Source organism: Maniola hyperantus, chromosome 6 (assembly GCF_902806685.2).
Source record: "Maniola hyperantus chromosome 6, iAphHyp1.2, whole genome shotgun sequence".
NCBI classification, from domain to species: Eukaryota; Metazoa; Arthropoda; class Insecta; order Lepidoptera; family Nymphalidae; genus Maniola; species Maniola hyperantus.
Genome location: NC_048541.1, coordinates 15,925,373 through 15,935,232, shown reverse-complemented (window position 1 = coordinate 15,935,232; position 9,860 = coordinate 15,925,373). Strand labels below are relative to the sequence as shown.

Sequence of the window (9,860 nt, the reverse complement as noted above, 5' to 3'; positions counted from 1 at the left end):
ATAGGCGCAAAGAGACTCCCTCTCGGATTAGTTTTAGTCTTTGTAGTTTTTTTTTTTTTAAGCTGTTAAGTTAAGTTTAAGCTAGTAATAAGTATTAAGTAGGTACTAACATAGGTTAAGTAATTGTTTCTGCACTAAAACACAATTATGGGTGTACTTATGCCTGAAATAAAAGTTTATTTATTTATTTAAATACAATAGCGATAGTTTTCGTAAAGTTATAGCGAACTTTTCTTAAAGTTCGTAGTAGTATCCGCACAGAGCGCGCGTGGGGCGACACGCGGCAGTCGCCGGCGCGCCTGGGCCGGGTACACACCGGGCCGGTTGTGAACCGTGTTGTGAACAGCTGATTGTGACGTGTTGTGTTGTGTTACCTTTGTGAACGTTGTTGTGATTGTTTGTTTTTACTTTAGGTGAGTTTTAAACCTAGCGTAGTAGGTAACTGTGTTAGGTGAAAGGTAGTATTTTATGCAAATATATACTTTTTATTGTTTGTTTTGGTTCTGTCTGTTTTTATGGGTTCCGTAGTACTAAGACTACATTGTCCGTCCGTCTGTCTGTATCGCGTTAACCATAATAGGTAGAGAGTCTGAAATTTTTACAGAATGTGTGTTACTATCGCCTCCATAACAAGAAATAGCTTACAAAATTTCAAAATTGCCGCCGTAAAAGTTAAAAAAGAAGTGTTATTTCTTATACGATGGTACGGAACCCTATACGACCGATTTTTTTTTCGGTTGTATTTTATGCAAATAATTGACACTTTTTATTGTTTGTTCTGGTATTCTGTTTTTTTTTGTAAGTTTTAAACGTAACGTACTTAATAATTGTGTTAGTTGAATTACTTTAACCTAGGGTCGTGTTTTGTAGAAATAACTTCTAATTAGGTATAAATGATAATAGTCCTGTCCGAAAAAGTTGTATTTATGTTTTCAGGTTTCATGTAGGTATGTATGCAGTAAGTGAGTTTCTTTATCCCACCATAACTTCTAAATGCTTGAACAGATTTAGTTGTATGTGATATCGTGAGAATCCTGACACCATGCTCAGTGAACCAGGCCATAATTTTTTTTAATTAAATATAGCAGGACAGTCGTATTTTTCATTTTGTTAATTAATATTCAAGCATATTGTTATAATAATATTATACTAGCTGCCCCGGCGAACTTCGTACCGCCTAACAGTCGATTCTTTTTCAGGAATCTTTTTAAATTTTTCTCTCCGTAAGAACTATCCTCGTACTTCAGGGAATATTGTAAGATTTGCGATGCCATAAAGCTAAATAAGAAGAAGAAGAAGAAGAAGATTTGCGATGAGCAACACATTTAGTGATTAATTTTTATATTATATTATATTATATTATATTATATTATATTATATTATATTATATTATATTATATTATATTATATTATATTATATTATATTATATTATATTATATTATATTATATTATATTATATTATATTATATTACATTATATTATATTATATTATATTTTCAAATATATTATTGATTTCTTATACCTACATTATATGTAGGTTCAGTAAAAAATTCTACCTAATATTTTAATGAAACAGATAGAGTATCTATTGTGTTAAACTGATTTACGCTCATCAAGGGGCGGCCATGTTGTTTATTGTCGTTCGCTTTAACGAGCTCAAGTGAATGAATGATTATGAGTGAACGGTGTCGATTATGAGTGCATTTACATTCAAGTCGATGACCGTGTAACCATAACATAGATCTGTTTTTCGGACTGTATCGTAACCCTCATTGCTGCGAATTATGACCCTTCCATGACCCCTTCCATGACTCTTCACATTACACTTTAGCCCTTGACTGCGATCTCACTTGGTGGTAAGTGATGATGCAGTCTAACTTGGGAACCCCTGATCGGATTCTACGCGGCATCGTACTGCAACGCTAAGTCGCTTGGCGGCACGGCACGGCATGTCATCCAGCTCACGTAAACGCTATAGGTACGACTATGACGTCATGGCACAAACTGAACCCTTTGTTTCAAATAAACCTCACACATGTTGTACACCTAGATCAAAAAGGAGACAACTCAAAAATCGTCAGTTTTGAGTTGTAGTGTTGGTGAATTTTCTGCTTTAAAACTTCGAGATATTTTGACTTGTTCCAGTTTTGTATGATAAGGTACCTAAATATTTTGTTACTATTTTGGCTCGACTTTGTTTTGATGGATCAACATCAAGTTTATCATGAACAAGTCACCACCCTAAAGTGTAACAACTCAAAAATATGGATTTTCGGTAAAAAGGATTGATTCTTAGCCCTTGTTTATATACAATACAATGACATTTCACAAACTATTTATGATCTAAATTAAAATTAATTTACTTAAGTCACAAAAAAAAATTCGCCTCCTGAAAAATCACCCTTTTTTAGTGGTCTCAGTTTAGATGTAGGTGTGCGATGTGTCGCAAAGCAATTGGCTGTGATATGCCATGTTAATAAACTCGCACGTATAATGAATCATGCGCGTGCGTCGGTTTGATTTACGCGTCCATTGGCGACGTCACTGCGAGACCGAGTGTAGTTGTTAGCGAGTATTTATTGCACTTTGTTCGTTTAATTTAATCAAGTGTGATTGCAACCAACCATAAATCCTTAAATTATAAATGCAAAAGTGTGTCTGTCGGTCTGTCCGTCTGTCTGTCTATCTAGAATTTTTCAAAAAACGTAGCTCATGCCGGCGAAATCGCGGACATCAAAATCATGACTTGGGTGTAATATCTATACTAATAAATAAAATTGACGTGTCTGTCTGTAATTTCGAAATAACTACCCCATATTAAGCTCATAATTTATGTCTAGAGTGACATAGGCAGTGGCGTGCAGGTCATAGAGGCATAAATGCACTGCTTACCCCAGTTGTAATAGCTCAATGCAAATTTTACATTATTACCTGCCAGTAAACAGGTTCCTGCCTAACTAATGCCTACCCTGACTTTAAACCCTGCGCACGCCACTGGACATAGGCTACTTTTATCCCGGAAAACCAAATAGTTCCCACGGGATTTTTAAAACCTAAATCCACGCGGACAAAGTCGCGGGCATCAGCTAGTAATATAATCCATAAATTTTAATTATTTGCGTAAAATAGCAGTCAGATCTTTGGGTAGACATCTTTATATTATGTAATACAATTTTGGCTACAATAAGTCAAGAAAGCCGGCATATAGGGAGAAACTCGGTTAATTCTAACGCGGTATTACTCATTCCTATTCCTTTTTTCCTTGTCGTATATTATGGTAATAAATCCCTCAGGACTCCGCTCCCGACCTAATTAAACCCTATAACTGTTCTGTACACCTCTGTGGGCTTAGTATAAGAGTTAACATCTCACCATCGTTGATAGAATTCGAGCGCTCAAACATAATAACGTCAAAGTAAAATGGAACTCAAGTCTTTGATTTAAAGTCAAAAATTCAGTAGTGAGGCATTCTTCGTTTGTCTAGGTCAAGACAGGGGTACGGGCCTCGGTACATGGCCTCCTTGGCTGCTTCTCTGGAAACGTTTTTGAAGTTGTCATCGGCCATTTTAAGGATCTCAAGATCTTGGTTCTGTGTTGGGACTTGCAGGATGATTCGCTCAGTGTCTATCACTGAATGATGTCCACCGAGCTCATTTGGCATTGGTTCGTTCTAGATTGCTGCTTTATTGAGTGATAATAAAATATTTTTTGGTAGAAAACTTTCAATCGATTAAAAATAAATGTCAAATGAGCTCGATGGTTATCATTAGGTGTTAGAAACTGAGTTAGCGAATCAGTAGGCAAGGCCCTCGTGCTGTGTACGATGGACTCACCATTGCTCGTGGAGGTGTCAAATCCGGTAGTACCTACTGGCATTGTCTTCATCGTTAGTTATACTGGTGCGTGTGATAGTAGTGGAAAATTGGTGGTATTCAAATGTTTTGTGCCACTGATTTTTATTTCACAACTTTTTTTTTTTTTTTATTTATTTTTTATTCAGATACAAGTTAGCCCTTGACTGCAATCTCACCTGGTGGTAAGTGATGATGCAGTCTAAGATGATAGCGGGCTAACCTGGAAGGGGTATGGCAGTTTTTATTAAACCCATACCCCTTTGGTTTCTACACGGCATCGTACCGGAACGCTAAATCGCTTGGCGGCACGGCTTTGCCGGTAGGGTGGTAACTAGCCACGGCCGAAGCCTCCCACCAGACCAGACCAGAAATTTAGAAATTATAAAATTCCAAACCCCTGCCAGGAATCGAACCCGGGACCTCCCACTATTAAGACCACAGTGCTCACCACTGCGCCAGGGAGGTCGTCGAACTTTTCCGCTTAGAGCACTGCTGTATGTGCTTAGATAAACTCAAGATTTAAAACAAAGTTTTTGAGGTCCATTTTACATTAACTCTGAAGTCTTTCGACGCTCGAATTCTATCAACGTTGGTGAGGTATAAAATCTCATACTAAGTACCTCCTAACCCTACTGGTTAGTTACTTAGTGGTTTTGACTGCGATTCATTTATGTTACTACTTGGTTACAACCCCGTTACCATTTATGTTAGATTACCATCAAGTTACCAGTTTATGTAAAGGTTTGGTTTCATTTGCGGTGAAGAGGTTAGATTTTTGAAAATTCAGCCCCTAAGGGAGTAAAATAGGGGGTTGAAATTTATGTAGTCCACGCGGATGAAGTCGCGAGCATAAGCTAGTCAGTAAGTGTCCATATTATAAATGCGAAAGTGTGTTTGTTTGTTGGTTTGTTGGTTTGTCCTTCAATCACGTCGCAACGGTGCAACGGATTGGCGTGAATTTTGCATGGGTATAGATAAAGACCTGATGGAAAGTGACTTTTTATCCAGAAAAATCAAAGAGTTTCCGCGGGATTTTCAAAAACCTAAATCCACGCGGGCGAAGCCGTGGGCATCAGCTAGTGATTTATAAATCCAGATAGATGTCGCAATCTACCGCAGATGCGACATCTTACGAAACAGCACAAAATAAACAACATCCGGCCTAATTTCCGCCTGTGCCAACACTGAATTGACAAATTTAAAATCGTCGCAGTTGTGGTAGAGAGAGCCAGTGCGTGCCAGACCTTCGTTATTATATAAAAGCTGTAAGTTTACCTGCGTATTGTCCCCAACGGGGAGTAACGATCAGTGACTGTGAAGTTTGGATCATGGTGTCTTTTTTTACCATTTATTTTGCTCGAATATTATGGTAGGTACATGTATTTTATTTACATAATTATACTCGCGACTTCATCCGCGTGGACTACACAAATTTCGAACCCATATTAATTCACCCCGTTAGGGGTTGAATTTTCAAAAATCCTTTCTTAGCGGATGCCTACTTCATAATAGCTATCTGCATGCCAAATTTCAGCCCGATCCTTCCAGTAGTTTGAGCTGTGCGTTAATAGATCAGTCAGTCAATCCTTTTATATATTTAGATAAGATATCACGTCATGCGTTGCCAGACACTTAGAATCGTGGCAACCCCCTGACAGACACCTATTACCACCGTTAATAAGTACTATTCCGAAGAAAATCGTTCCTCCATGTGTTGGGGACAATACGCAGATAAACTTGCTTTAGCTTTTCAGATGCTTTCAGCTTTTATAAAATGACGACGGTCTGGCACGCCCTGGCTCTTAGTCTTTGGCACTGTGGGCACAAAAATAATCTCGTCTCTATCATATTTGACATTGACTGAAGGACGCACTTGCAATGCTAATTTTAAAATGTATGACGTGGGGTTTACGTTTTTGCTCGGTGTTTCACTTTGTTTTTTTTTTTTTTTAATTTATAGACTAGCGCTTGGCTGCAATCAGACCTGGTAGCAAGTGATGATGCAGCCTAAGATGGAGCGCGCTTGCCTAGAATTGCCTATTCACTCTTGACTTGAAGGTACCCATATTATAACTGGAGGGGAAAACTGATGCTGGAAGGGTGTTCCAAATCTTAGCGTTTCATCTGGGTCCACAGTTCACGACTGTTAGGGCACTTGTAACAAAACGTCGAAGCTTCAACATCATTGGCAGGCGTCAAAAGTTACTACATTCTCATCTGGTGGTAAGAGATGATGCAGTCTTAGATGGAAGCGGGCTAACCTGGAAGGGGTATGCCAATTTTTATTAAACTCATGCCCCTGTTTTTGCCCATGCTCAGTTTGTTGTGGGCTCTTCTTAGACCTGGGCGCGTTTGGAACCTTCGTAGCTTTAGTTTTAAGTTTGCGTAATAATTATCACCACTATATCTTACAAATCGAACATCTGACTATCAAAAAGAGTAATTCATTACCTATTTTGAATAAATCATTTTTCTTTGACTTTGACTTCCTTTAGTTTCTACGCGGCATCGAACCGGCGACGACGAAAACGACCTTTAAAAAACTTTCTCAACCGGAATCGAACCCAAACCTTTTTAGTGCGAGAAATCTAACTTCCCTTACGATTTACCTGTTAGCTAAATCGTTAGTAGGTTGGCGACAAATTGTTATGCATTGGGTTTATATGCTAAGCTAGAGATTAAGCGCGCGTTTGTCATGCGAACACATGCAACCGATTTTGATGGATCGCTGTACGGTGCGACTGTGTTGCTGTGAAGCTGTGTGTGTGTGTGGGGGGGGGGGGGGGGGGGAAGGTTCATGAATAAACACATGTAATTTTATTTATTTTGGTAAAAGACCAAAAACAAAGTATAATAATTAATGGACCATAAAGTCTTAGTGCTCATCTGGTGACAGAAGGGCTGGTTAATTTTTTGCGGGATAGAATTTTCAAAAATCCTGAAATAGGTACCTACCTACGTATTTTTTCTTTTGTGTTATCGAAAACCCAAATATCAATTTTCATGGAAATAACTTGAAAAATGACGGACCTTCATACAAACTTTCATCCCTCTTGGCAGTAGAATTTTCTAAAATCGTGATATACTTATTTTTAATTCTTAACCGAAAGCCTGAATACTTAATTTTCATCGATGTTACTTTAAAATACTAAATTTTTTTTAAAAGACTTTCATCCAAACTTTCATCCCATCTCTATATATAAAAATGAATCGCTAAATATGTGTTCCTGATCGCAAATCTCGAGAACAGCTGAACCGATTTCGCTAATTCTTTTTTTTATAATATTCCTTGAAGTACGAGGATGGTTGTTACGGAGAGAAAAATTTAAACTATTAAAAAAAATTAAAGAATCGACTGTTAGGCGGTATGAAGTTCGCCGGGTCAGCTATAGTTTTATGATAAAAAAATCCCTCTTAAATGGCACTCCTAAATGGTCTAATATAAGTCCATAACTTATCTTAGGGGCTACTAAAATAATTATATTTCAAGTAGGTCGTCAACGTCAAATCCCTGTAAAAATCGATCGTTTCCTTTCATAGTCAATTCTACTTTGTAACAAAAATACTTTCAAGGCCCAAACAGCTGTCGTCTCGGAAAATGTTTCGAATCGAATTCAATTCCGATTTGTAAAAATTACATTGAGAAAAAATTGAAAGTAAGCAGATTCTGGCAAGCGTTACGTCCGCTCCGCTTACGACCGAGCGTTACGTAAGCGGTTTCGTAATCTGCGGATTCTGTTTGATTTTTATTTTAATAATATCCTCTCTTATTTTAGTCGACGGTGAAAAGTGTGCCGAGAAGATGAAAATGTCGTTACACCATTAGCCAAAACTCGCCTAATTTCAATCCACACTTTATAAAAAACTAGATGATGTCCGCGACTTCGTTTCTCTCTTTGATTTTCCGAGAAAAAGTTGCCTATGACAATTTCCGAGACGCAAGCTACCTCTGTATCAGATTTCATATGAATCAGACAGACAGACAAATACACTTTCGCATTTATAATATTTAGTATAGATGGATCATGTTTTCAGTCGTGACTATTAAATAATATGTGAAAAAATATATAGTGAATGTGTGAAAGTGTGTCTGTCTGTCTATTAGCTTTTTACGGCCTATCTGTCTAACTGATTTTGACTAAATTACAGAGACAGTTTGCAGCCCGAGGAAGGACATACAATACTTTTTGTGTCGGAAAATTCTTCAAAAATATTTAAAAAATATCTACGAAGTTGCGGGGATCATCTAGTAAGATATACATAAATGGACAAAATGTTTCTGTCAGTATGTCTGTCTATATTGCTGTAACCTTTTCCAATTTGCTTGACGTCACAGTCACGTGCAAAAGTAACTAGGGAATCTAATATTGGTGTACTTAACAAGGTTTTTATTTAGTTCCAACAAACTAATACTAAGTCACAATCTTGATAAATTGCCTTCTTCCAAAGGTATTAGAATTCCAAGCTTTTCCAACTAAGCTCTCTCAAGGTTGTATATATAAAATCTAAATAAACGAACGTCTACTTGAAGGGATTTATTATGGCAGGGTCACAAAATAATACAAAGTACTTGATTGAATTTTTGTAGAACTCTCAGGCATGCATGATTAAGAGTCCCATGGGAAAAATTTGATTTTCCAGGATAAAAAGTAACCCATGTACTAGGCACCTCTATAAAGCGCAAGTCCGCCCACACATGGAGTAGGTACTGCTCTCACCTTTGGGCCGGAGCACCCCAGTACCAACTCCTTCCATTTGATTGGATCCAAAGGCGGGCTGTTCGATTTGTGAACGATTCCAAACTAACTGGCTCGTTGGAAAGCCTGGAGCACCGCAGAGACGTAAACTCAAGACGTATGTGGCACATAGGACCTTATTGTTACCGCAAACAGACAATGAGTTATAATACGAACCTAACTCCAGAAGGTTTAAAGCGCCATGCACATCCTATGTATCGAAAACAGCCTTTCCGCTTGCACCACTCATCTTGTTTTCACTGATACTTGAATATTCCTAATGAATTCTAAATGCGTTCCCGCGCAACTCAGTAAACCGCATTAAACTTGCGAGTCCCGAGGAGTCGAGGAATCTCGTTAGCTAGTTAAACTTTAACTGTTAGATCGTTTGTCATCATATTCAGTTGGCCCAGAAACCAGCGCGGCGAGCTCATTTTTATTTTAAACTAAAATAGAGACAAATCGCTTCTGCGCGACTTGCTGAGGTTCTTCTAACAATTTAGACGGCTATTTTTCTGCTGTGGGAATTTGTAATTTAATAGCTGGGTGTCCACTTAGCGTCATCGGGTCGGGTCTTATCTAAACTAAAGAGGTAAGTCTGTTTGTAGGGGGTAATCCCAGGAACTACTTGAACCGATTTTCAAAATTCTTTCACCAGTAGAAAGCTACATTATTCCTGAGTGACGAAGGCTATAAAAATTTTTTTTTGTTGAGAAAATTAGAGATCCCTTCGAAAATTGTAATAATGTGAAAAAAATCGTCTCATCTTTGAGCTTCCGTGGCGTGCGCTGCGTAAATAGTGAATGTTACACGAACACAATGTTCGATGGAATTGGATGAAATTGGATTTTTTTGAGTATACTGAATCCCTTTTTTCTAGGTAATTAAAACTAACGATACCGTCGAAATTAAGACGGGCATATAAAGAAGAAGAAAACAAAATATAAACTAATAGCCCGGTCAATATACCACAAAAATAGAGGTAAGGTTATAAATAATACGCATAGAGCTGAAAATTTGTACGAACACCATAACGGTGTTCCGAACATTACCGAACATTACCGAACATTACCGAACATTACCGAACATTACCGATCTACTTAAATGAAATGTGAAAAGTCCAAAAAACGCGTCTTTCCAAAATTGTGTAGTGTAGTGTAGTGAAGCCGTTACTTTTTTCAAAGGAACAAAAATTATACCGTAAAGAGAGCGGTTAAAATCTGAACAACAGCTAGTTACGCTTTATGAGCATAAGTGCTACTCAACGAG

General features: G+C 37.8%; 1 long non-coding RNA gene across 1 annotated transcript in view; it reads left to right on the top strand.

Annotated features, from left to right (window-relative positions):
- The first annotated feature begins 296 nt into the window (after positions 1–296).
- LOC138402512 (uncharacterized) overlaps positions 297–9,860 on the top strand; it is a 61,776-nt gene continuing 52,212 nt past the window's right edge. Inside the window, exon 1 of the long non-coding RNA XR_011236890.1 lies at positions 297–413. This is a non-coding gene — a long non-coding RNA (uncharacterized lncRNA). The remainder of the gene's footprint in view (positions 414–9,860) is intronic.